Genomic DNA, 21,710 nt, shown 5'->3' on the forward strand with positions numbered 1-21,710 from the left:
GACGCGCTGCCTATTGCGCTAACGACGCCTACATGGGAAATGTGCTTTTTCTATGCGTGTTTGTGGTGTTTTCGTCAAACCGGTCATAGAGTCTCACGTTTTCAAAAGAAAAAAATATGCCCCGTCTGAGGATCGAACTCACGACATTCAGATTTCTACATTCGATTATGATACTGACGCGCTGCCTACTGCGCTAACGAGGCCAACCTGAAAAATGTGTCTTCTCTATGCGTGTTTGTGGTGTTTTCGTCAAACCGGTCATAGAGTCATTCGTGTTCAAAAGAAAAAAAATATGCCCTGTGTGAGGATCGAACTCACGACCTTCAGATTTCTAAATCAGATTATGAGACTGACGCGCTGCCTATTGCGCTAACGACGCCTACATGGGAAATGTGCCTTTTCTATGCGTGTTTGTGGTGTTTTCGTCAAACCGGTCATAGTCTTTCGTTTTTAAAAGAAAAAATATGCCCCTGAGGATCGAACTCAAGACCTTCAGATTTCTACATTTGATTATGAGACTGACTCGCTGCTTACTGCGCTAACGAGGTTAACATGAGAAATGTGTCTTCTCTATGCGTGTTTGTGGTGTTTTCGTCAAACCGGTCATAGATTCATTCGTTTTCAAAAGAAAAAAATATGCCCTGTCTGAGGATCGAACTCACGACATTCAGATTTCTACATTCGATTATGATACTGACGCGCTGCCTACTGCGCTAACGAGGCCAACATGAGAAAAGTTTCTTCTCTATGCGTGTTTGTTGTGTTTTTTGTCAAACCGCTCATAGAGTCATTCGTTTTCAAAAGAAAAAGAAATGTGCCACGTGTGAGGATCGAACTCACGACCTTCAGATTTCTAGATTTGATTATGATACTGACGCGCTTCCTACTGCGCTAACAAGGCCAACATAAGAAATGTGTCTTCTCTATGCGTGTTTGTGATGTTTTCGTCAAACCGGTCATAGAGTCATTCGTTTTCAAAAGAAATATATGCCCCGTGTGAGGATAGGACTCACGACATTCAGATTTCTACATTCGATTATGATATTGACGCGCCGCCTACTGCGCTAACGAGGCCAACCTGAAAAATGTGTCTTCTCTATGCGTGTTTGTGGTGTTTTCGTCAAACCGGTCATAGAGTCATTCGTTTTCGAAAGAAAAAAAATATATTCCCCGTGTGAGGATCGAACTCACGACCTTCAGATTTCTACATTTGATTATGAGACTGACGCGCTGCTTACTGCGCTAACGAGGTTAACATGAGACATGTGTCTTCTCTATGCGTGTTTGTGGTGTTTTCGTCAAACCGGTCATAGATTCATTCGTTTTCAAAAGAAAAAAATATGCCCTGTCTGAGGATCGAACTCACGACATTCAGATTTCTACATTCGATTATGATACTGACGCGCTGCCTACTGCGCTAACGAGGCCAACATGAGAAAAGTGTCTTCTCTATGCGTGTTTGTTGTGTTTTTTGTCAAACCGCTCATAGAGTCGTTCGTTTTCAAAAGAAAAAAAATTGTGTCCCGTGTGAGGATCGAACTCACGACCTTCAGATTTCTAGATTTGATTATGAGACTGACGCGCTGCCTACTGCGCAAACGAGGCCAACATGAGAAAAGTGTCTTCTCTATGCGTGTTTGTGGTTTTTTTTTGTCAAACCGGTCATAGAGTCATTCGTTTTCAAAAGAAAAAAAATTGCCCCGTCTGATGATCGAACTCACGACATTCAGATTTCTACATTCGATTATGATACTGACGCGCTGCCTACTGTGCTAACGAGGCCAACATGAGAAATGCGTCTTTTCTATGCGTGTTTGTTGTGTTTTTTGTCAAACCGGTCATAGAGTCATTCGTTTTGAAAAAAAAATGTGCCCCGTGTGATGATCGAACTCACGACCTTCAGATTTCTAGATTTGATTATGAGACTGACGCGCTGCCTACTGCGCTAACTAGGACAACATGAGAAAAGTCTCTTCTCTATGCGTGTTTGTTGTGTTTTTTGTCAAACCGCTCAAAGAGTCATTCGTTTTTAAAAAAAAATGTGCCCCGTGTGATGATCGAACTCACGACCTTCAGATTTCTAGATTTGATTATGAGACTGACGCGCTGCCTATTTCGCTAACGACGCCTACATAGGAAATGTGTCTTCTCTATGCGTGTTTGTGGTGTTTTCGTCAAACCGGTCATAGAGTCATTCGTTTTCAAAAGAATAAAATATGCTCCGTGTGAGGATCGAACTCACGCCCTTCAGATTTCTACATTTGATTATGAGACTTACACGCTGCCTACTGCGCTAGCGAGGCCAACCTGAGAAATGTGTCTTCTCTATACGTGTTTGTGGTGTTTTCGTCAAACCGGTCATAGAGTCATTCGTTTTCAAAAGAAAAAAATATGCCCCGTGTGAGTATCGAACTCACGACCTTCAGATTTCTACATTTGATTATGAGACTGACGCGCTGCCTACTGCGCTAACGAGGCCAACATGAGAAATGCGTCTTTTCTATTCGTGTTTGTGGTGTTTTCGTCAAACCGCTCATAGAGTCATTCGTTTTCAAAAGAAAAAAATACGCCCCGTGTGAGGATCGAACTCATGACCTTCAGATTTCTACATTTGATTATGAGACTGACGCGCTGTCTACTGCGCTAACGAGGCCAACATGAGAAATGCGTCTTCTCTATGCGTGTCTGTGGTGTTTTCTTTAAACCGGTCATAGAGTCATTCGTTTTGAAAAGAAAAAAATGTGCCCCGTGTGATGATCGAACTCAAGACTTTCAGTTTTCTAGATTTGATTATGAGACTGACGCGCTGCCTACTGCGCTAACGAGGCCAACATAAGAAAAGTCTCTTCTCTATGCGTGTTTGTTGTGTTTTTTGTCAAACCGCTCATAGAGTCATTCGTTTTCAAAAGAAAAAAATTGTGCCCCGTGTGAGGATCGAACTCACGACCTTCAGATTTCTAGATTTGATTATGAGACTGACGCGCTGCCTATTGCGCTAACGACGCCTACATGGGAAATGTGCCTTTTCTATGCGTGTTTGTGGTGTTTTCGTCAAACCGGTCATAGAGTCTTTCGTTTTCAAAAGAAAAAAATATGCCCCGTGTGAGGATCGATCTCACGACCTTCAGATTTCTACATTTGATTATGAGACTGACGCGCTGCCTACTGCGCTAACGAGGCCAACCTGAAAAATGTGTCTTCTCTATGCGTGTTTGTGGTGTTTTCGTCAAACCGGTCATAGAGTCATTCGTTTTCAAAAGAAAAAAATATGCCCCGTCTGAGGATCGAACTCACGACATTCAGATTTCTACATTCGATTATGATACTGACGCACTGCCTACTGCGCTAACAAGGCCAACATGAGAAAAGTGTCTTCTCTATGCGTGTTTGTTGTGTTTTTTGTCAAACCGCTCATAGAGTCATTCGTTTTCAAAAGAAAAAAAAAATGTGCCACGTGTGAGGATCGAACTCACGACCTTCAGATTTCTAGATTTGATTATGAGACTGACGCGCTGCCTATTGCGCTAACGACGCCTACATGGGAAATGTGACTTTTCTATGCGTGTATGTGGTGCTTTCGTCAAACCGGTCATAGAGTTTTTCGTTTTCAAAAGAAAAATTATGCCCCGTGTGAGGATCGAACTCACGACCTTCAGATTTCTACATTTGATTATGAGACTGACGCGCTGCCTACTGCGCTAACAAGGCTAACATGAGAATTGCGTCAAACCGGTCATAGAGTCATTCGTTTTCAAAAGAAAAAAATACGCCCCGTCTGAGGATCGAACTCACGACATTCAGATTTCTAAATTAGATTATGATACTGACGCGCTGCCTACTGCGCTAACGAGGCCAACATGAGAAAAGTGTCTTCTCTATGCGTGTTTGTTGTGTTTTTTTGTCAAACCGCTCATAGAGTCATTCGTTTTCAAAAGAAAAAAAAATGTGCCCCGTGTGTGGATCGAACTCACGACCTTCAGATTTCTAGATTTGATTATGAGACTGACGCGCTGCCTATTGCGCTAACGACGCCTACATGGGAAATGTGCCTTTTCTATGCGTGTTTGTGGTGCTTTCGTCAAACCGGTCATAGAGTCTTTCGTTTTCAAAAGAAAAATTATGCCTTGTGTGAGGATTGAACTCACGACATTCAGATTTCTACATTCTATTATGATACTGACGCGCCGCCTACTGCGCTAACGAGGCCAACATGAGAAATGTGTCTTCTCTATGCGTGTTTGTGGTGTTTTCGTCAAACCGGTCATAGAGTCATTCGTTTTCAAAAGAATAAAATATGCCCCGTGTGAGGATCGAACTCACGCCCTTCAGATTTCTACATTTGATTATGAGACTTACACGCTGCCTACTGCGCTAGCGAGGCCAACCTGAGAAATGTGACTTCTCTATACGTGTTTGTGGTGTTTTCGTCAAACCGCTCATAGAGTCATTCGTTTTCAAAAGAAAAAAAAATGTGCCACGTGTGAGGATCGAACTCACGACCTTCAGATTTCTAGATTTGATTATGAGACTGACGCGCTGCCTATTGCGCTAACGACGCCTACATGGGAAATGTGACTTTTCTATGCGTGTTTGTGGTGCTTTCGTCAAACCGGTCATAGAGTTTTCCGTTTTCAAAAGAAAAATTATGCCCCGTGTGAGGATCGAACTCACGACCTTCAGATTTCTACATTTGATTATGAGACTGACGCGCTGCCTACTGCGCTAACAAGGCTAACATGAGAAATGCGTCTTCTCTATGCGTGTTTGTGGTGTTTTCGTCAAACCGGTCATAGAGTCATTCGTTTTCAAAAGAAAAAAATATGCCCCGTCTGAGGATCGAACTCACGACATTCAGATTTCTAAATTAGATTATGATACTGACGCGCTGCCTACTGCGCTAACGAGGCCAACATGAGAAAAGTGTCTTCTCTATGCGTGTTTGTTGTGTTTTTTTGTCAAGCCGCTCATAGAGTCATCCGTTTTCAAAAGAAAAAAAAATGTGCCCCTTGTGAGGATCGAACTCACGACCTTCAGATTTCTAGATTTGATTATGAGACTGACGCGCTGCCTATTGCGCTAACGACGCCTACATGGGAAATGTGCCTTTTCTATGCGTGTTTGTGGTGCTTTCGTCAAACCGGTCATAGAGTCTTTCGTTTTCAAAAGAAAAATTATGCCTTGTGTGAGGATTGAACTCACGACATTCAGATTTCTACATTCTATTATGATACTGACGCGCCGCCTACTGCGCTAACGAGGCCAACATGAGAAATGTGTCTTCTCTATGCGTGTTTGTGGTGTTTTCGTCAAACCGGTCATAGAGTCATTCGTTTTCAAAAGAATAAAATATGCCCCGTGTGAGGATCGAACTCACGCCCTTCAGATTTCTACATTTGATTATGAGACTTACACGCTGCCTACTGCGCTAGCGAGGCCAACCTGAGAAATGTGTCTTCTCTATACGTGTTTGTGGTGTTTTCGTCAAACCGGTCATAGAGTCATTCGTTTTCAAAAGAAAAAAATATGCCCCGTGTGAGGATCGAACTCACTACCTTCAGATTTCTACATTTTATTATGAGACTGACGCGCTGCCTACTGCGCTAACGAGGCCAACATGAGAAATGCGTCTTTTCTATGCGTGTTTGTGGTGTTTTCGTCAAACCGCTCATAGAGTCATTCGTTTTCAAAAGAAAAAATATGCCCCGTGTGAGGATCGAACTCACTACCTTCAGATTTCTACATTTTATTATGAGACTGACGCGCTGCCTACTGCGCTAACGAGGCCAACATGAGAAATGCGTCTTTTCTATGCGTGTTTGTGGTGTTTTCGTCAAACCGCTCATAGAGTCATTCGTTTTCAAAAGAAAAAAAAAATGTGCCACGTGTGAGGATCGAACTCACGACCTTCAGATTTCTAGATTTGATTATGAGACTGACGCGCTGCCTATTGCGCTAACGACGCCTACATGGGAAATGTGACTTTTCTATGCGTGTTTGTGGTGCTTTCGTCAAACCGGTCATAGAGTTTTTCGTTTTCAAAAGAAAAATTATGCCCCGTGTGAGGATCGAACTCACGACCTTCAGATTTCTACATTTGATTATGAGACTGACGCGCTGCCTACTGCGCTAACAAGGCTAACATGAGAAAAGTGTCTTCTCTATGCGTGTTTGTGGTGTTTTCGTCAAAACGCTCATAGAGTCATTCGTTTTCAAAAGAGAAAAATATGCCCCGTGTGAGGATCGAACTCAAGACCTTCAGATTCCTACATTCGATTATGAGACTGACGCGCTGCCTACTGCGCAAACGAGGCCAACATGAGAAAAGTGTCTTCTCTATGCGTGTTTGTGGGTTTTTTTTTGTCAAACCGGTCATAGAGTCATTCGTTTTCAAAAGAATAAAATATGCCCCGTGTGAGGATCGAACTCACGACCTTCAGATTTCTACATTTGAGTATGAGACTGACACGCTGCCTACTGCGCTAGCGAGGCCAACCTGAGAAAAGTGTCTTCTCTATGCGTGTTTGTTGTGTTTTTTGTCAAACCGCTCATAGAGTCATTCGTCTTCAAAAGAAAAAAAAATGCCCCGTGTATGGATCGAACTCACGACCTTCAGATTTCGAAATTTGAGTATGAGACTGACGCGCTGCCTACTGCGCTAACGAGGCCAACATGAGAAATGTGTCTTCTCTATGCTCGTTTGTGGTGTTTTCGTCAAACCAGTCATAGAGTCATTCGTTTTCAAAAGAAAAAAATATGCCACGTGTGAGGATTGAACTCACGACCTTCAGATTTCTACATTTGATTATGAGACTGACGCGCTGCCTACTGCGCTAACGAGTCCAACATGAGAAATGCGTCTTTTCTATGCGTGTTTGTGGTGTTTTCGTCAAACCGCTCATAGAGTCATTCGTTTTCAAAAGAAAAAAAATATGCCCTGTGTGAGGATCGAACTCACCACCTTCAGATTTCTACATTCGATTATGATATTGACGCGCCGCCTACTGCGCTAATGAGGCCAACATGAGAAATGTGTCTTCTCTATGTGTGTTTGTGGTGTTTTCGTCAAACCGGTCATAGAGTCATTCGTTTTGAAAAGAAAAAAATATGTCCCGTGTGAGGATCGAACTCACGACCTTCAGATTTCTACATTTGATTATGAGACTGACGCGCTGCCTACTGCGCTAACGAGGCTAACATGAGAAATGTGTCTTCTCTATGCGTGTTTGTGGTGTTTTCGTCAAACCGGTCATAGAGTCATTCGTTTTCAAAAGAAAAAAATATGCCCCGTCTTAGGATCGAACTCACGACATTCAGATTTCTACATTCGATTATGATACTGACGCGCTGCCTACTGCGCTAACGAGGCCAACATGAGAAAAGTGTCTTCTCTATGCGTGTTTGTTGTGTTTTTTGTCAAACCGCTCATAGAGTCATTCGTTTTCAAAAGAAAAAAAACATGTGCCACGTGTGAGGATCGAACTCACGACCTTCATATTTCTAGATTTGATTATGAGACTGACGCGCTGCATATTGCGCTAACGACGCCTACATGGGAAATGTGCCTTTTCTATGCGTGTTTGTGGTGCTTTCGTCAAACCGGTCATAGAGTCTTTCGTTTTCAAAAGAAAAATTATGCCCCGTGTGAGGATCGAACTCACGACATTCAGATTTCTACATTCGATTATGATACTGACGCGCTGCCTACTGCGCTAACGAGGCCAACATGAGAAAAGTGTCTTCTCTATGCGTGTTTGTTGTGTTTTTTGTCAAACCGCTCATAGAGTCATTCGTTTTCAAAAGAAAAAAAAATGTGCCACGTGTGAGGATCGAACTCACGACCTTCAGATTTCTAGATTTGATTATGAGACTGACGCGCTGCCTATTGCGCTAACGACGCCTACATGGGAAATGTGACTTTTCTATGCGTGTTTGTGGTGCTTTCGTCAAACCGGTCATAGAGTCTTTCGTTTTCAAAAGAAAAATTATGCCCCGTGTGAGGATCAAACTCACGACATTCAGATTTCTACATTCGATTATGATACTGACGCGCCGCCTACTGCGCTAACGAGGCCAACATGAGAAATGTGTCTTCTCTATGCTCGTTTGTGGTGTTTTCCTCAAACCAGTCATAGTGTCATTCGTTTTCAAAAAAAAAAATATGCCACCTTTGAGGATTGAACTCACGACCTTCAGATTTCTACATTTGATTATGAGACTGACGCGCTGCCTACTGCGCTAACGAGTCCAACATGAGAAATGCGTCTTTTCTATGCGTGTTTGTGGTGTTTTCGTCAAACCGCTCATAGAGTCATTCGTTTTCAAAAGAAAAAAAATATGCCCTTTGTGAGGATCGAACTCACGACCTTTAGATTTCTACATTCGATTATGATATTGACGCGCCGCCTACTGCGCTAATGAGGCCAACATGAGAAATGTGTCTTCTCTATGTGTGTTTGTGGTGTTTTCGTCAAACCGGTCATAGAGTCATTCGTTTTGAAAAGAAAAAAATATGTCCCGTGTGAGGATCGAACTCACGACCTTCAGATTTCTACATTTGATTATGAGACTGACGCGCTGCCTACTGCGCTAACGAGGCCAACATGAGAAAAGTGTCTTCTCTATGCGTGTTTGTTGTGTTTTTTTGTCAAACCGCTCATAGAGTCATTCGTTTTCAAAAGAAAAAAAAATGTGCCCCGTGTGAGGATCGAACTCACGACCTTCAGATTTCTAGATTTGATTATGAGACTGACGCGCTGCCTATTGCGCTAACGACGCCTACATGGGAAATGTGCCTTTTCTATGCGTGTTTGTGGTGCTTTCGTCAAACCGGTCATAGAGTCTTTCGTTTTCAAAAGAAAAATTATGCCTTGTGTGAGGATTGAACTCACGACATTCAGATTTCTACATTCTATTATGATACTGACGCGCCGCCTACTGCGCTAACGAGGCCAACATGAGAAATGTGTCTTCTCTATGCGTGTTTGTGGTGTTTTCGTCAAACCGGTCATAGAGTCATTCGTTTTCAAAAGAATAAAATATGCCCCGTGTGAGGATCGAACTCACGCCCTTCAGATTTCTACATTTGATTATGAGACTTACACGCTGCCTACTGCGCTAGCGAGGCCAACCTGAGAAATGTGTCTTCTCTATACGTGTTTGTGGTGTTTTCGTCAAACCGGTCATAGAGTCATTCGTTTTCAAAAGAAAAAAATATGCCCCGTGTGAGGATCGAACTCACTACCTTCAGATTTCTACATTTTATTATGAGACTGACGCGCTGCCTACTGCGCTAACGAGGCCAACATGAGAAATGCGTCTTTTCTATGCGTGTTTGTGGTGTTTTCGTCAAACCGCTCATAGAGTCATTCGTTTTCAAAAGAAAAAATATGCCCCGTGTGAGGATCGAACTCACTACCTTCAGATTTCTACATTTTATTATGAGACTGACGCGCTGCCTACTGCGCTAACGAGGCCAACATGAGAAATGCGTCTTTTCTATGCGTGTTTGTGGTGTTTTCGTCAAACCGCTCATAGAGTCATTCGTTTTCAAAAGAAAAAAAAAAATGTGCCACGTGTGAGGATCGAACTCACGACCTTCAGATTTCTAGATTTGATTATGAGACTGACGCGCTGCCTATTGCGCTAACGACGCCTACATGGGAAATGTGACTTTTCTATGCGTGTTTGTGGTGCTTTCGTCAAACCGGTCATAGAGTTTTTCGTTTTCAAAAGAAAAATTATGCCCCGTGTGAGGATCGAACTCACGACCTTCAGATTTCTACATTTGATTATGAGACTGACGCGCTGCCTACTGCGCTAACAAGGCTAACATGAGAAAAGTGTCTTCTCTATGCGTGTTTGTGGTGTTTTCGTCAAAACGCTCATAGAGTCATTCGTTTTCAAAAGAGAAAAATATGCCCCGTGTGAGGATCGAACTCAAGACCTTCAGATTCCTACATTCGATTATGAGACTGACGCGCTGCCTACTGCGCAAACGAGGCCAACATGAGAAAAGTGTCTTCTCTATGCGTGTTTGTGGGTTTTTTTTTGTCAAACCGGTCATAGAGTCATTCGTTTTCAAAAGAATAAAATATGGCCCGTGTGAGGATCGAACTCACGACCTTCAGATTTCTACATTTGAGTATGAGACTGACACGCTGCCTACTGCGCTAGCGAGGCCAACCTGAGAAAAGTGTCTTCTCTATGCGTGTTTGTTGTGTTTTTTGTCAAACCGCTCATAGAGTCATTCGTCTTCAAAAGAAAAAAAAATGCCCCGTGTATGGATCGAACTCACGACCTTCAGATTTCGAAATTTGAGTATGAGACTGACGCGCTGCCTACTGCGCTAACGAGGCCAACATGAGAAATGTGTCTTCTCTATGCTCGTTTGTGGTGTTTTCGTCAAACCAGTCATAGAGTCATTCGTTTTTAAAAGAAAAAAATATGCCACGTGTGAGGATTGAACTCACGACCTTCAGATTTCTACATTTGATTATGAGACTGACGCGCTGCCTACTGCGCTAACGAGTCCAACATGAGAAATGCGTCTTTTCTATGCGTGTTTGTGGTGTTTTCGTCAAACCGGTCATAGAGTCATTCGTTTTGAAAAGAAAAAAATATGTCCCGTGTGAGGATCGAACTCACGACCTTCAGATTTCTACATTTGATTATGAGACTGACGCGCTGCCTACTGCGCTAACGAGGCTAACATGAGAAATGTGTCTTCTCTATGCGTGTTTGTGGTGTTTTCGTCAAACCGGTCATAGAGTCATTCGTTTTCAAAAGAAAAAAATATGCCCCGTCTTAGGATCGAACTCACGACATTCAGATTTCTACATTCGATTATGATACTGACGCGCTGCCTACTGCGCTAACGAGGCCAACATGAGAAAAGTGTCTTCTCTATGCGTGTTTGTTGTGTTTTTTGTCAAACCGCTCATAGAGTCATTCGTTTTCAAAAGAAAAAAAACATGTGCCACGTGTGAGGATCGAACTCACGACATTCATATTTCTAGATTTGATTATGAGACTGACGCGCTGCATATTGCGCTAACGACGCCTACATGGGAAATGTGCCTTTTCTATGCGTGTTTGTGGTGCTTTCGTCAAACCGGTCATAGAGTCTTTCGTTTTCAAAAGAAAAATTATGCCCCGTGTGAGGATCGAACTCACGACATTCAGATTTCTACATTCGATTATGATACTGACGCGCTGCCTACTGCGCTAACGAGGCCAACATGAGAAAAGTGTCTTCTCTATGCGTGTTTGTTGTGTTTTTTGTCAAACCGCTCATAGAGTCATTCGTTTTCAAAAGAAAAAAAAATGTGCCACGTGTGAGGATCGAACTCACGACCTTCATATTTCTAGATTTGATTATGAGACTGACGCGCTGCCTATTGCGCTAACGACGCCTACATGGGAAATGTGACTTTTCTATGCGTGTTTGTGGTGCTTTCGTCAAACCGGTCATAGAGTCTTTCGTTTTCAAAAGAAAAATTATGCCCCGTGTGAGGATCAAACTCACGACATTCAGATTTCTACATTCGATTATGATACTGACGCGCCGCCTACTGCGCTAACGAGGCCAACATGAGAAATGTGTCTTCTCTATGCTCGTTTGTGGTGTTTTCGTCAAACCAGTCATAGTGTCATTCGTTTTCAAAAGAAAAAAATATGCCACCTTTGAGGATTGAACTCACGACCTTCAGATTTCTACATTTGATTATGAGACTGACGCGCTGCCTACTGCGCTAACGAGTCCAACATGAGAAATGCGTCTTTTCTATGCGTGTTTGTGGTGTTTTCGTCAAACCGCTCATAGAGTCATTCGTTTTCAAAAGAAAAACAATATGCCCTTTGTGAGGATCGAACTCACGACCTTTAGATTTCTACATTCGATTATGATATTGACGCGCCGCCTACTGCGCTAATGAGGCCAACATGAGAAATGTGTCTTCTCTATGTGTGTTTGTGGTGTTTTCGTCAAACCGGTCATAGAGTCATTCGTTTTGAAAAGAAAAAAATATGTCCCGTGTGAGGATCGAACTCACGACCTTCAGATTTCTACATTTGATTATGAGACTGACGCGCTGCCTACTGCGCTAACGAAGCTAACATGAGAAATGTGTCTTCTCTATGCGTGTTTGTGGTGTTTTCGTCAAACCGGTCATAGAGTCATTCGTTTTCAAAAGAAAAAAATATGCCCCGTCTGAGGATCGAACTCACGACATTCAGATTTCTACATTCGATTATGATACTGACGCGCTGCCTACTGCGCTAACAAGGCCAACATGAGAAAAGTGTCTTCTCTATGCGTGTTTGTTGTGTTTTTTGTCAAACCGCTCATAGAGTCATTCGTTTTCAAAAGAAAAAAAAATGTGCCACGTGTGAGGATCGAACTCACGACCTTCAGATTTCTAGATTTGATTATGAGACTGACGCGCTGCCTATTGCGCTAACGACGCCTACATGGGAAATGTGCCTTTTCTATGCGTGTTTGTGGTGCTTTCGTCAAACCGGTCATAGAGTCTTTCGTTTTCAAAAGAAAAATTATGCCCCGTGTGAGGATCGAACTCACGACATTCAGATTTCTACATTCGATTATGATACTAACGCGCTGCCTACTGCGCTAACGAGGCCAACATGAGAAAAGCGTCTTCTCTATGCGTGTTTGTGGTGTTTTCGTCAAACCGGTCATAGAGTCATTCGTTTTCAAAAGAAAAAAATATGCCCCGTCTGAGGATCGAACTCACGACATTCAGATTTCTAAATTAGATTATGATACTGACGCGCTGCCTACTGCGCTAACGAGGCCAACATGAGAAAAGTGTCTTCTCTATGCGTGTTTGTTGTGTTTTTTTGTCAAGCCGCTCATAGAGTCATTCGTTTTCAAAAGAAAAAAAAATGTGCCCCTTGTGAGGATCGAACTCACGACCTTCAGATTTCTAGATTTGATTATGAGACTGACGCGCTGCCTATTGCGCTAACGACGCCTACATGGGAAATGTGCTTTTTCTATGCGTGTTTGTGGTGTTTTCGTCAAACCGGTCATAGAGTCTTACGTTTTCAAAAGAAAAAAATATGCCCCGTCTGAGGATCGAACTCACGACATTCAGATTTCTACATTCGATTATGATACTGACGCGCTGCCTACTGCGCTAACGAGGCCAACCTGAAAAATGTGTCTTCTCTATGCGTGTTTGTGGTGTTTTCGTCAAACCGGTCATAGAGTCATTCGTGTTCAAAAGAAAAAAAATATGCCCTGTGTGAGGATCGAACTCACGACCTTCAGATTTCTAAATCAGATTATGAGACTGACGCGCTGCCTATTGCGCTAACGACGCCTACATGGGAAATGTGCCTTTTCTATGCGTGTTTGTGGTGTTTTCGTCAAACCGGTCATAGTCTTTCGTTTTTAAAAGAAAAAATATGCCCCTGAGGATCGAACTCAAGACCTTCAGATTTCTACATTTGATTATGAGACTGACTCGCTGCTTACTGCGCTAACGAGGTTAACATGAGAAATGTGTCTTCTCTATGCGTGTTTGTGGTGTTTTCGTCAAACCGGTCATAGATTCATTCGTTTTCAAAAGAAAAAAATATGCCCTGTCTGAGGATCGAACTCACGACATTCAGATTTCTACATTCGATTATGATACTGACGCGCTGCCTACTGCGCTAACGAGGCCAACATGAGAAAAGTCTCTTCTCTATGCGTGTTTGTTGTGTTTTTTGTCAAACCGCTCATAGAGTCATTCGTTTTCAAAAGAAAAAGAAATGTGCCACGTGTGAGGATCGAACTCACGACCTTCAGATTTCTAGATTTGATTATGATACTGACGCGCTTCCTACTGCGCTAACAAGGCCAACATAAGAAATGTGTCTTCTCTATGCGTGTTTGTGATGTTTTCGTCAAACCGGTCATAGAGTCATTCGTTTTCAAAAGAAATATATGCCCCGTGTGAGGATCGGACTCACGACATTCAGATTTCTACATTCGATTATGATATTGACGCGCCGCCTACTGCGCTAACGAGGCCAACCTGAAAAATGTGTCTTCTCTATGCGTGTTTGTGGTGTTTTCGTCAAACCGGTCATAGAGTCATTCGTTTTCGAAAGAAAAAAAATATATTCCCCGTGTGAGGATCGAACTCACGACCTTCAGATTTCTACATTTGATTATGAGACTGACGCGCTGCTTACTGCGCTAACGAGGTTAACATGAGACATGTGTCTTCTCTATGCGTGTTTGTGGTGTTTTCGTCAAACCGGTCATAGATTCATTCGTTTTCAAAAGAAAAAAATATGCCCTGTCTGAGGATCGAACTCACGACATTCAGATTTCTACATTCGATTATGATACTGACGCGCTGCCTACTGCGCTAACGAGGCCAACATGAGAAAAGTGTCTTCTCTATGCGTGTTTGTTGTGTTTTTTGTCAAACCGCTCATAGAGTCGTTCGTTTTCAAAAGAAAAAAAATTGTGTCCCGTGTGAGGATCGAACTCACGACCTTCAGATTTCTACATTCGATTATGATACTGACGCGCTGCCTACTGTGCTAACGAGGCCAACATGAGAAATGCGTCTTTTCTATGCGTGTTTGTTGTGTTTTTTGTCAAACCGGTCATAGAGTCATTCGTTTTGAAAAAAAAATGTGCCCCGTGTGATGATCGAACTCACGACCTTCAGATTTCTAGATTTGATTATGAGACTGACGCGCTGCCTACTGCGCTAACTAGGACAACATGAGAAAAGTCTCTTCTCTATGCGTGTTTGTTGTGTTTTTTGTCAAACCGCTCATAGAGTCATTCGTTTTTAAAAAAAAATGTGCCCCGTGTGATGATCGATTTCACGACCTTCAGATTTCTAGATTTGATTATGAGACTGACGCGCTGCCTATTTCGCTAACGACGCCTACATAGGAAATGTGTCTTCTCTATGCGTGTTTGTGGTGTTTTCGTCAAACCGGTCATAGAGTCATTCGTTTTCAAAAGAATAAAATATGCTCCGTGTGAGGATCGAACTCACGCCCTTCAGATTTCTACATTTGATTATGAGACTTACACGCTGCCTACTGCGCTAGCGAGGCCAACCTGAGAAATGTGTCTTCTCTATACGTGTTTGTGGTGTTTTCTTTAAACCGGTCATAGAGTCATTCGTTTTGAAAAGAAAAAAATGTGCCCCGTGTGATGATCGAACTCAAGACTTTCAGTTTTCTAGATTTGATTATGAGACTGACGCGCTGCCTACTGCGCTAACGAGGCCAACATAAGAAAAGTCTCTTCTCTATGCGTGTTTGTTGTGTTTTTTGTCAAACCGCTCATAGAGTCATTCGTTTTCAAAAGAAAAAAATTGTGCCCCGTGTGAGGATCGAACTCACGACCTTCAGATTTCTAGATTTGATTATGAGACTGACGCGCTGCCTATTGCGCTAACGACGCCTACATGGGAAATGTGCCTTTTCTATGCGTGTTTGTGGTGTTTTCGTCAAACCGGTCATAGAGTCTTTCGTTTTCAAAAGAAAAAAATATGCCCCGTGTGAGGATCGATCTCACGACCTTCAGATTTCTACATTTGATTATGAGACTGACGCGCTGCCTACTGCGCTAACGAGGCCAACCTGAAAAATGTGTCTTCTCTATGCGTGTTTGTGGTGTTTTCGTCAAACCGGTCATAGAGTCATCCGTTTTCAAAAGAAAAAAATATGCCCCGTCTGAGGATCGAACTCACGATATTCAGATTTCTACATTCGATTATGATACTGACGCACTGCCTACTGCGCTAACAAGGCCAACATGAGAAAAGTGTCTTCTCTATGCGTGTTTGTTGTGTTTTTTGTCAAACCGCTCATAGAGTCATTCGTTTTCAAAAGAAAAAAAAAAATGTGCCACGTGTGAGGATCGAACTCACGACCTTCAGATTTCTAGATTTGATTATGAGACTGACGCGCTGCCTATTGCGCTAACGACGCCTACATGGGAAATGTGACTTTTCTATGCGTGTATGTGGTGCTTTCGTCAAACCGGTCATAGAGTTTTTCGTTTTCAAAAGAAAAATTATGCCCCGTGTGAGGATCGAACTCACGACCTTCAGATTTCTACATTTGATTATGAGACTGACGCGCTGCCTACTGCGCTAACAAGGCTAACATGAGAAATGCGTCAAACCGGTCATAGAGTCATTCGTTTTCAAAAGAAAAAAATACGCCCCGTCTGAGGATCGAACTCACGACATTCAGATTTCTAAATTAGATTATGATACTGACGCGCTGCCTACTGCGCTAACGAGGCCAACATGAGAAAAGTGTCTTCTCTATGCGTGTTTGTTGTGTTTTTTTGTCAAACCGCTCATAGAGTCATTCGTTTTCAAAAGAAAAAAAAATGTGCCCCGTGTGAGGATCGAACTCACGACCTTCAGATTTCTAGATTTGATTATGAGACTGACGCGCTGCCTATTGCGCTAACGACGCCTACATGGGAAATGTGCCTTTTCTATGCGTGTTTGTGGTGCTTTCGTCAAACCGGTCATAGAGTCTTTCGTTTTCAAAAGAAAAATTATGCCTTGTGTGAGGATTGAACTCACGACCTTCAGATTTCTAGATTTGATTATGAGACTGACGCGCTGCCTATTGCGCTAACGACGCCTACATGGGAAATGTGACTTTTCTATGCGTGTTTGTGGTGCTTTCGTCAAACCGGTCATAGAGTCATTCGTTTTCAAAAGAGAAAAATATGCCCCGTGTGAGGATCGAACTCAAGACCTTCAGATTCCTACATTCGATTATGAGACTGACGCGCTGCCTACTGCGCAAACGAGGCCAACATGAGAAAAGTGTCTTCTCTATGCGTGTTTGTGGGGTTTTTTTTGTCAAACCGGTCATAGAGTCATTCGTTTTCAAAAGAATAAAATATGCCCCGTGTGAGGATCGAACTCACGACCTTCAGATTTCTACATTTGAGTATGAGACTGACACGCTGCCTACTGCGCTAGCGAGGCCAACCTGAGAAAAGTGTCTTCTCTATGCGTGTTTGTTGTGTTTTTTGTCAAACCGCTCATAGAGTCATTTGTCTTCAAAAGAAAAAAAAATGCCCCGTGTATGGATCGAACTCACGACCTTCAGATTTCGAAATTTGAGTATGAGACTGACGCGCTGCCTACTGCGCTAACGAGGCCAACATGAGAAATGTGTCTTCTCTATGCTCGTTTGTGGTGTTTTCGTCAAACCAGTCATAGAGTCATTCTTTTTTAAAAGAAAAAAATATGCCACGTGTGAGGATTGAACTCACGACCTTCAGATTTCTACATTTGATTATGAGACTGACGCGCTGCCTACTGCGCTAACGAGTCCAACATGAGAAATGCGTCTTTTCTATGCGTGTTTGTGGTGTTTTCGTCAAACCGCTCATAGAGTCATTCGTTTTCAAAAGAAAAAAAATATGTCCTGTGTGAGGATCGAACTCACGACCTTCAGATTTCTACATTCGATTATGATATTGACGCGCCGCCTACTGCGCTAATGAGGCCAACATGAGAAATGTGTCTTCTCTATGTGTGTTTGTGGTGTTTTCGTCAAACCGGTCATAGAGTCATTCGTTTTGAAAAGAAAAAAATATGTCCCGTGTGAGGATCGAACTCACGACCTTCAGATTTCTACATTTGATTATGAGACTGACGCGCTGCCTACTGCGCTAACGAGGCTAACATGAGAAATGTGTCTTCTCTATGCGTGTTTGTGGTGTTTTCGTCAAACCGGTCATAGAGTCATTCGTTTTCAAAAGAAAAAAATATGCCCCGTCTTAGGATCGAACTCACGACATTCAGATTTCTACATTCGATTATGATACTGACGCGCTGCCTACTGCGCTAACGAGGCCAACATGAGAAAAGTGTCTTCTCTATGCGTGTTTGTTGTGTTTTTTGTCAAACCGCTCATAGAGTCATTCGTTTTCAAAAGAAAAAAAACATGTGCCACGTGTGAGGATCGAACTCACGACCTTCATATTTCTAGATTTGATTATGAGACTGACGCGCTGCATATTGCGCTAACGACGCCTACATGGGAAATGTGCCTTTTCTATGCGTGTTTGTGGTGCTTTCGTCAAACCGGTCATAGAGTCTTTCGTTTTCAAAAGAAAAATTATGCCCCGTGTGAGGATCGAACTCACGACATTCAGATTTCTACATTCGATTATGATACTGACGCGCTGCCTACTGCGCTAACGAGGCCAACATGAGAAAAGTGTCTTCTCTATGCGTGTTTGTTGTGTTTTTTGTCAAACCGCTCATAGAGTCATTCGTTTTCAAAAGAAAAAAAATGTGCCACGTGTGAGGATCGAACTCACGACCTTCAGATTTCTAGATTTGATTATGAGACTGACGCGCTGCCTATTGCGCTAACGACGCCTACATGGGAAATGTGACTTTTCTATGCGTGTTTGTGGTGCTTTCGTCAAACCGGTCATAGAGTCTTTCGTTTTCAAAAGAAAAATTATGCCCCGTGTGAGGATCAAACTCACGACATTCAGATTTCTACATTCGATTATGATACTGACGCGCCGCCTACTGCGCTAACGAGGCCAACATGAGAAATGTGTCTTCTCTATGCTCGTTTGTGGTGTTTTCGTCAAACCAGTCATAGTGTCATTCGTTTTCAAAAGAAAAAAATATGCCACCTTTGAGGATTGAACTCACGACCTTCAGATTTCTACATTTGATTATGAGACTGACGCGCTGCCTACTGCGCTAACGAGTCCAACATGAGAAATGCGTCTTTTCTATGCGTGTTTGTGGTGTTTTCGTCAAACCGCTCATAGAGTCATTCGTTTTCAAAAGAAAAAAAATATGCCCTTTGTGAGGATCGAACTCACGACCTTTAGATTTCTACATTCGATTATGATATTGACGCGCCGCCTACTGCGCTAATGAGGCCAACATGAGAAATGTGTCTTCTCTATGTGTGTTTGTGGTGTTTTCGTCAAACCGGTCATAGAGTCATTCGTTTTGAAAAGAAAAAAATATGTCCCGTGTGAGGATCGAACTCACGACCTTCAGATTTCTACATTTGATTATGAGACTGACGCGCTGCCTACTGCGCTAACGAGGCTAACATGAGAAATGTGTCTTCTCTATGCGTGTTTGTGGTGTTTTCGTCAAACCGGTCATAGAGTCATTCGTTTTCAAAAGAAAAAAATATGCCCCGTCTGAGGATCGAACTCACGACATTCAGATTTCTACATTCGATTATGATACTGACGCGCTGCCTACTGCGCTAACAAGGCCAACATGAGAAAAGTGTCTTCTCTATGCGTGTTTGTTGTGTTTTTTGTCAAACCGCTCATAGAGTCATTCGTTTTCAAAAGAAAATAAAATGTGCCACGTGTGAGGATCGAACTCACGACCTTCAGATTTCTAGATTTGATTATGAGACTGACGCGCTGCCTATTGCACTAACGACGCCTACATGGGAAATGTGCCTTTTCTATGCGTGTTTGTGGTGCTTTCGTCAAACCGGTCATAGAGTCTTTCGTTTTCAAAAGAAAAATTATGCCCCGTGTGAGGATCGAACTCACGACATTCAGATTTCTACATTCGATTATGATACTAACGCGCTGCCTACTGCGCTAACGAGGCCAACATGAGAAAAGTGTCTTCTCTATGCGTGTTTGTTGTGTTTTTTGTCAAACCGCTCATAGAGTCATTCGTTTTCAAAAGAAAAAAAAATGTGCCACGTGTGAGGATCGAACTCACGACCTTCAGATTTCTAGATTTGATTATGAGACTGACGCGCTGCCTATTGCGCTAACGACGCCTACATGGGAAATGTGACTTTTCTATGCGTGTTTGTGGTGCTTTCGTCAAACCGGTCATAGAGTTTTCCGTTTTCAAAAGAAAAATTATGCCCCGTGTGAGGATCGAACTCACGACCTTCAGATTTCTACATTTGATTATGAGACTGACGCGCTGCCTACTGCGCTAACAAGGCTAACATGAGAAATGCGTCTTCTCTATGCGTGTTTGTGGTGTTTTCGTCAAACCGGTCATAGAGTCATTCGTTTTCAAAAGAAAAAAATATGCCCCGTCTGAGGATCGAACTCACGACATTCAGATTTCTAAATTAGATTATGATACTGACGCGCTGCCTACTGCGCTAACGAGGCCAACATGAGAAAAGTGTCTTCTCTATGCGTGTTTGTTGTGTTTTTTTGTCAAGCCGCTCATAGAGTCATCCGTTTTCAAAAGAAAAAAAAATGTGCCCCTTGTGAGGATCGAACTCACGACCTTCAGATTTCTAGATTTGATTATGAGACTGACGCGCTGCCTATTGCGCTAACGACGCCTACATGGGAAATGTGCCTTTTCTATGCGTGTTTGTGGTGCTTTCGTCAAACCGGTCATAGAGTCTTTCGTTTTCAAAAGAAAAATTATGCCTTGTGTGAGGATTGAACTCACGACATTCAGATTTCTACATTCTATTATGATACTGACGCGCCGCCTACTGCGCTAACGAGGCCAACATGAGAAATGTGTCTTCTCTATGCGTGTTTGTGGTGTTTTCGTCAAACCGGTCATAGAGTCATTCGTTTTCAAAAGAATAAAATATGCCACCTTTGAGGATTGAACTCACGACCTTCAGATTTCTACATTTGATTATGAGACTGACGCGCTGCCTACTGCGCTAACGAGTCCAACATGAGAAATGAGTCTTTTCTATGCGTGTTTGTGGTGTTTTCGTCAAACCGCTCATAGAGTCATTCGTTTTCAAAAGAAAAAAAATATGCCCTTTGTGAGGATCGAACTCACGACCTTTAGATTTCTACATTCGATTATGATATTGACGCGCCGCCTACTGCGCTAATGAGGCCAACATGAGAAATGTGTCTTCTCTATGTGTGTTTGTGGTGTTTTCGTCAAACCGGTCATAGAGTCATTCGTTTTGAAAAGAAAAAAATATGTCCCGTGTGAGGATCGAACTCACGACCTTCAGATTTCTACATTTGATTATGAGACTGACGCGCTGCCTACTGCGCTAACGAGGCTAACATGAGAAATGTGTCTTCTCTATGCGTGTTTGTGGTGTTTTCGTCAAACCGGTCATAGAGTCATTCGTTTTCAAAAGAAAAAAATATGCCCCGTCTGAGGATCGAACACACGACATTCAGATTTCTACATTAGATTATGATACTGACGCGCTGCCTACTGCGCTAACAAGGCCAACATGAGAAAAGTGTCTTCTCTATGCGTGTTTGTTGTGTTTTTTGTCAAACCGCTCATAGAGTCATTCGTTTTCAAAAGAAAAAAAAATGTGCCACGTGTGAGGATCGAACTCACGACCTTCAGATTTCTAGATTTGATTATGAGACTGACGCGCTGCCTATTGCGCTAACGACGCCTACATGGGAAATGTGCCTTTTCTATGCGTGTTTGTGGTGCTTTCGTCAAACCGGTCATAGAGTCTTTCGTTTTCAAAAGAAAAATTATGCCCCGTGTGAGGATCGAACTCACGACATTCAGATTTCTACATTCGATTATGATACTAACGCGCTGCCTACTGCGCTAACGAGGCCAACATGAGAAAAGTGTCTTTTCTATGCGTGTTTGTTGTGTTTTTTGTCAAACCGCTCATAGAGTCATTCGTTTTCAAAAGAAAAAAAAAATGTGCCACGTGTGAGGATCGAACTCACGACCTTCAGATTTCTAGATTTGATTATG

The 21,710-nt window shown here is 42.6% G+C and overlaps 13 non-coding genes across 13 annotated transcripts; all 13 read right to left on the bottom strand.

Moving 5' to 3' along the window:
• Positions 1 to 2,392: 2,392 nt before the first annotated feature.
• Positions 2,393 to 2,478, bottom strand: Trnam-cau. Its single transcript is given in 2 exon segments — positions 2,393 to 2,428; positions 2,442 to 2,478. It is a non-coding gene; the product is annotated as a tRNA-Met (tRNA).
• A 1,144-nt stretch (positions 2,479 to 3,622) lies between these two features.
• Trnam-cau lies at positions 3,623 to 3,708 on the bottom strand. Its single transcript is given in 2 exon segments — positions 3,623 to 3,658; positions 3,672 to 3,708. It is a non-coding gene; the product is annotated as a tRNA-Met (tRNA).
• Positions 3,709 to 4,646: 938 nt separating this feature from the next.
• Trnam-cau lies at positions 4,647 to 4,732 on the bottom strand. The gene is given in 2 exon segments: positions 4,647 to 4,682; positions 4,696 to 4,732. It is a non-coding gene; the product is annotated as a tRNA-Met (tRNA).
• A 1,318-nt stretch (positions 4,733 to 6,050) lies between these two features.
• Positions 6,051 to 6,136, bottom strand: Trnam-cau. The gene is given in 2 exon segments: positions 6,051 to 6,086; positions 6,100 to 6,136. It is a non-coding gene; the product is annotated as a tRNA-Met (tRNA).
• Positions 6,137 to 7,105: 969 nt separating this feature from the next.
• Trnam-cau lies at positions 7,106 to 7,191 on the bottom strand. Its single transcript is given in 2 exon segments — positions 7,106 to 7,141; positions 7,155 to 7,191. It is a non-coding gene; the product is annotated as a tRNA-Met (tRNA).
• A 1,319-nt stretch (positions 7,192 to 8,510) lies between these two features.
• On the bottom strand, positions 8,511 to 8,596 carry Trnam-cau. The gene is given in 2 exon segments: positions 8,511 to 8,546; positions 8,560 to 8,596. It is a non-coding gene; the product is annotated as a tRNA-Met (tRNA).
• A 1,144-nt stretch (positions 8,597 to 9,740) lies between these two features.
• On the bottom strand, positions 9,741 to 9,826 carry Trnam-cau. Its single transcript is given in 2 exon segments — positions 9,741 to 9,776; positions 9,790 to 9,826. It is a non-coding gene; the product is annotated as a tRNA-Met (tRNA).
• A 793-nt stretch (positions 9,827 to 10,619) lies between these two features.
• On the bottom strand, positions 10,620 to 10,705 carry Trnam-cau. Its single transcript is given in 2 exon segments — positions 10,620 to 10,655; positions 10,669 to 10,705. It is a non-coding gene; the product is annotated as a tRNA-Met (tRNA).
• A 5,355-nt stretch (positions 10,706 to 16,060) lies between these two features.
• On the bottom strand, positions 16,061 to 16,146 carry Trnam-cau. The gene is given in 2 exon segments: positions 16,061 to 16,096; positions 16,110 to 16,146. It is a non-coding gene; the product is annotated as a tRNA-Met (tRNA).
• A 1,467-nt stretch (positions 16,147 to 17,613) lies between these two features.
• Trnam-cau lies at positions 17,614 to 17,699 on the bottom strand. The gene is given in 2 exon segments: positions 17,614 to 17,649; positions 17,663 to 17,699. It is a non-coding gene; the product is annotated as a tRNA-Met (tRNA).
• Positions 17,700 to 19,018: 1,319 nt separating this feature from the next.
• Trnam-cau lies at positions 19,019 to 19,104 on the bottom strand. Its single transcript is given in 2 exon segments — positions 19,019 to 19,054; positions 19,068 to 19,104. It is a non-coding gene; the product is annotated as a tRNA-Met (tRNA).
• A 793-nt stretch (positions 19,105 to 19,897) lies between these two features.
• On the bottom strand, positions 19,898 to 19,983 carry Trnam-cau. The gene is given in 2 exon segments: positions 19,898 to 19,933; positions 19,947 to 19,983. It is a non-coding gene; the product is annotated as a tRNA-Met (tRNA).
• Positions 19,984 to 20,951: 968 nt separating this feature from the next.
• Positions 20,952 to 21,037, bottom strand: Trnam-cau. The gene is given in 2 exon segments: positions 20,952 to 20,987; positions 21,001 to 21,037. It is a non-coding gene; the product is annotated as a tRNA-Met (tRNA).
• Between the last annotated feature and the right edge of the window lie 673 nt (positions 21,038 to 21,710).

Source organism: Nematostella vectensis, chromosome 9, assembly GCF_932526225.1.
Source record: "Nematostella vectensis chromosome 9, jaNemVect1.1, whole genome shotgun sequence".
NCBI lineage: Eukaryota > Metazoa > Cnidaria > Anthozoa > Actiniaria > Edwardsiidae > Nematostella > Nematostella vectensis.